Below are 5,436 nucleotides of genomic sequence, written 5' to 3'. Positions count from 1 at the left end.
AGTTAGACTGGTGCATCCCATCAACAAAAAATTGAATTAAAAATATAAATATTATTATTAGATTATGATATTTATTAAATTATTTATTAACCTATGCTTCTACCATGAATGGTGACTGTGTGCCTTTGTCGTGAATGGTGAATGGTGCCTTTGTCGTTACCCTGTGTCTGCAGAATGGAGCCATATTTGACCCGGGTCTGCAAAATCGAATTACCATCGACTTTTACCTTCAAATTGTGAATTCAAACCAAATATGAACCGACTTAGCATACACAGTGAATTGACTTACGACTTTCAGGTTGCCAAGCCAAATACGGTAACTTAGTTAAAACGCCTCATGAATCAAATTTGTCAACTCATGACTATAGATACTATGCAAATATATTTTCTCTTCCTCACAAAGCCTCTCAAGTATGACCATGAAAGTATTATCATTTTTTTTGAGTTAATAGAATTCTTCCCTGTAAAAGTGGTTGTTGAGAGCACCAAGTTTTATCCCCAAGCTGCTTCTTTTCTGCCCACAAAAAATTAACACACATTAGTCTGTGATTTGACTTCAACTCCCATGTGTTCACCAATTGCAACTTCCTCAATTCTCTCATATTAATTATGCAACCAGATTGCATTATATACCACACAATGCAACATTGTAATGTTGCAAGTGAAAATACCCAACTTTGATCTTGCTAAACCATTGCAAATTATTAGATCAAAAGAACCAAATAAAGTAAGCAATTCTTCTCCAAATGGTTACAGCCTTCAATGTCTTTTGAGACTCTTTCCAGTGATGTTCTATCTTTTGTGAGCCAAATACGATTACAATTTTCTTTATGGCTGAGTATACTAGATTGTTTACTTATAGTCCTAACATTAAAATCCCCAATAAGGATAAGATCACCTTTCTGTGAGAACACAACAGTATCCTTTTTTCAAAAGGGTCTTTCTAGTCTATACAACACTTTTTATAAGTTTTGGACACTTGAGGGGCAAAGTAACATGTTGCAATCCTATTAAGGTTACTATTTTCTAAGAGTTTAGACCATATAAACTGTTTCTTAGCATCCCCTTTTTCAACTGAATGAAAAGCCCTTCTATTTCTCTTACAAGAACCATGATAGATCTATGACCTTTACCATTACTTGCTGCTCCATTCCACACTACCAATTTCAAATATCCTTGAAAAAAGGGACACTTAATTCATCCATGCTCATTTGTCTCTATGAGACAAGCAATGTCTCTACCTTCCGCAATAGGTCTTACCCCAGGCCCACAGCTCCAAGGATAACCTCTATAGTTCCAAAAAACTAAAGGAAGCTTGAGTAGAATTTGATTGTTATTTGTTTTGACATTGAACTTGAGTCTTTATCGCTATGTGTGTTGACCTTGTTGCATAATTTCTTTTTGAAGAGTTTGCTGCCAAATCTTTGCTGCCCACTTGTTGTTCTGTCTACGAATGGTGACCAAAATGAGCAAATAACATCTCTACCTTTAAACAACCATGCCCTTTTACCTTCATTTCTAGCTGCTCTAATTTTTGCCACTTCAAACCAAACCTTCTATCCTCTTTTTGCCTCATACTTGAACGATAATCTTCCTCTAAGAAGAAACGGGAAACCCTCGAGTTGTTTTTTTGCTTAACAAATTTCACTTGTAATGAATGTCAGACATAACTACTTTTATGGGCCTATCCCTTTCATCAAATAACTTACCAACCCTCCATACTTGGCAGATTTGGCCTTGCCAAAACAATACTTATGTGAGAAGTCTCTTGTAAGATCAAGTGTGTTCATTTGTTCGATATTTTTCACTCCTTTGATAATTACATTTGCTACTCTTGTCTTTCCTTGATCTCTCTATCTTTTGTATTGTCCATAGACTCTACACAAATATTTACTTCCACATCTATTGGGCTGAATAAATACTGATATTGTCCCAAGTTTTGATAGTTTGTGAAACCTTCATTTGTCATCTTGAACCTCCATCTTTCTAAGCAATCTTGACTAATGCTGCAATTTCTCCTCATCATGGAATGTGTTTGTAAGCCCATTTTTCTTAGCTGCTACTTTGTCTGTTGTTTGAGGTTTATCCTCGATGTTTTTGGAAACTGGTGTTGTATAAATGTTGCATTCTCTTTCATTTTTGTTATTTTGATTTTGTACATTTTGATCTTGTTCAATATTAGCATATCCAAAGCCTTAAACATCATTTTTGATAATTTCACAGCAAGTTTTCCTTTTCTTGCATACTTCACTAATCGAGTCTACCTACACGTTAGGATTCCTTAATATTGTTTCCGATCGGCACACCCATGTCTCTCCTCCAAATTTGGTGCATTAATTTGAGGGTAACCTAGCATACTTGGCCCCTGTGTGATGATTTCTTTCTCTGTCTGATTACTGAAGCTAGAGTTCCAAAACCCTTTTGGAGTGCATGTTGGGAGGTTCCCCAAAACTTTGAAAGGTATTAGAAAACCTCCCTGTGTTAGCATTCCAAACATGGGTCTATGTTCTAAACTATCCTTATGAAACACTTGCACTACTTTCAACTTGTCATCTATTTCAGTACCTGAACCTAAGTTGTTATACCTATCTATGACCATGACACCTCTGTTTCAACTACCAATACATCTCATTTATTTGAGAATCACCAGGCTCTAGTGAAGGTGAATCTTTTTCATCCTTTCAGTTCATTGAAGCCACCCTTTTTGGGTTTACAAATAGTTTAATGGGCGGTTTTGTAGTTATACGTTTTACGTTTTGCACAGTGTAAGATTTTAGCTAGAAGAAATAAAGAATATAAATAAATGACCCAGGAAAAAACATGGAACCTCAGTCCAATGCTTCCTTGCCTCGAAACCCAAAATTCTATACTCGAAAACCTATCTGTTTTATTGCAAACATCTGCTCAAGACACCAAACACTTTGCTTCCTTGCTCAGAACCCTAAATTGGATTTACTAACCCTACTTTGAAAGAAGATTATGCAAAATAATCATGATTCTCAACTCCTTCGAAGGAGCGTGTAAGAAAACCTATAATAAAATCTTCAAAATTTTGGACTGCCCGTGGCTTCAGGGTTAATGCCCTCCTTGGCGTTTTCTTCTGTCTAGAGTTAACTGCAATTTCTTAGTTGTGCTTTACATGTCGGCTAAGAATCAAAGATAAGGACACAAGAAAGGACCAAACAATTCCACAATCTAAATGTGACAGAATTGCAGCGGCCGGAGAAGAGCTTGAACAGACAACATAAAGTTTATTAGATGGTTGAGCATCATGATAGTAATCTCGTGGTCAGAATCAATTCTAAACATCACACTAAAGCACCAAAAGTTGAATCTTGAGTGCATTATCTTCTAACAGTAAGAGACCATCAAACTGAGAAAGAAAAAATGTCAGGCTTAATAATACCACCTTCCATATGTAGGAAGCTCTCTTGACTGATGGTAGTTGTTTCAATCTTCTAGATTTATCGCCCCTCCATGCTGAAGATATATTTCACACATCAAATGCATTAAAGCTGTGAGAATTTCCTTAGCAAATGCCTGCTAGATTTTCTTAAAAAATTAGCTAGTGCAAGGCACTTAATTGAACTGTCAAAGTTCAGGCCCCCTAGATTGCATGCAAATAATTAGAAAGCAATAAAAATTCAACGCATGGTTGAAGACCAATGAAAGGAAAAACAATCAAGAAACCCAGAAAGGAAATTAAAACAACAATTCAAGGATATTATATATTCAAATTCTTCTGAAAGCCTACAAGTTCTCATCTTTTACAAGTGCTATTCCAAAATTACGATTATTATACCCAAAACTGGAAATGAAAAAATTCACTGGGTATGAAACCAATTGTGTTGCAAAATGAATTAACCTTTTTATAATAATTAATTTTGGTTTAGCCATCCATTTTTTTACCATATTCACTAAAAATTTCTCGAGTCCAGACCACTGGGTATGAAACCAATTGTGTTGCAAAATGAATTAACCTTTTTATAATCATTAATTTTTGTTTAGCCATCCATTTTTTTACCATATTCACTAAAAATTTCTTGAGTCCAGACCCGAGTTTAATAATATTATTTCTAAACAGAAGAATTCATTGTACATGATCATATTTACCCAATGATTCTTCTTTTCAAATCAATTGAGTAGGACAATCAATGTTGTGTACATATAATAGAAGCAACTCACATCATATGTCAGTGCTATAATCACTATTAACAAAAACCTAATACATCTTTAATAATTGAACAAGGAAGCACCCATCGAGTACCATTTAAAACACCGCAACAAGAAACTCTCAAATATATACATAGATGTAGGCAATCAAAACTAAACGGTCAAAAAACAACAAGGAGAGAAAAGAGGGTGAAAATCAAGCAGCAGGCATAAGCTACCATGCTTCGCTGTTGGTCGGCGTAGGGTGTAAATGCCACTAATAGAGTTGTGCAAGTCCTTGTGCACCAGATGACCGTTACTCCTGCCATGACCATTAGAGCAATTCTTGAAGTCTGGGGAATTATCAGGCATAGAGCAGAAAACAAAGGTAGTGGCAGCAAACAGTAGCCCACAAAACTGAGGCATCTGTAGAGATCTAGGTTTCCATTTCTTCCAACCAACATGTTGATCACAACATAGAGGAAAAAGGAGGCCAAACATACCCAACCTAAAATTACTCTGAATTGGAGCTTCCTTGAGAGCAGCTGGCACACTCCCAAAGCCATACAAATAATGAAGGGCCCTGAGAGCTCGACATCTTCATGTAACTCAGTTTTCACTTTAAAAGGGTTTAGTATGCTCCTTGTTTTCTTAAATATTATCTGGGTATTTATGCCCAGCTCTTCCAAAAGGGGAGCTTCTTCTTCAGTCCTAACAAAAGGAGGAGCTGAGTATAGTGAAGTAGATGGGAAGGTCATGTTGCCCACATCAAATGGCATGGTTGCTAGGGTGAAAGGAAGGAGAAGAAATAGGCAGAGGGCTCAAGTTAATTTTCTTTCTCTATTGAAGCACTATGATGCCCACGTGAAATTGTGGGTTGGAATCCATTCCAATTCTCTAAAGATAAACTCAAATTAACAAATGTCCATTACAATTCTCCTTTGTTAAAACCTAGATCAAGAAGAGCACACCCTTTCTTTGTAGCTATGATTTCGATTACTTCTTTATTGGTTTTCGCATGAACATATTCAAAATCCATTGTGAGAATTCTTGACGCTATGGAGCTATATTAGCTATCCACATAACAGGCTTGTTGAAATTTCGTGTGCTACTTTATTTTTCCCCTTTCGAAGCAACACTATTAATATTTAGCATAATTTATGTGAGAAAAATTATTAGTCCCTGTCTTTTTAAAAGGCAGTGAACTAATGGTTTTTTTCACACGCACCTTATTTCTTTTTTGGTACTCAGCAGGTGTCATAAGGTTTAAGTAGCTGTATTAAG

General features: G+C 36.0%; 1 pseudogene; it reads right to left on the bottom strand.

Annotated features, from left to right (window-relative positions):
• Positions 1–4,334: 4,334 nt before the first annotated feature.
• LOC149540003 (uncharacterized) lies at positions 4,335–5,040 on the bottom strand (annotated as a pseudogene).
• Between the last annotated feature and the right edge of the window lie 396 nt (positions 5,041–5,436).

Source organism: Cupressus sempervirens, chromosome 9 (genome assembly GCF_028749045.1).
Source record: "Cupressus sempervirens isolate cs-2001-9-10 chromosome 9, ASM2874904v1, whole genome shotgun sequence".
Taxonomy (NCBI): Eukaryota; Viridiplantae; Streptophyta; class Pinopsida; order Cupressales; family Cupressaceae; genus Cupressus; species Cupressus sempervirens.
This window is presented reverse-complemented; position numbering and strand designations above follow the sequence as displayed.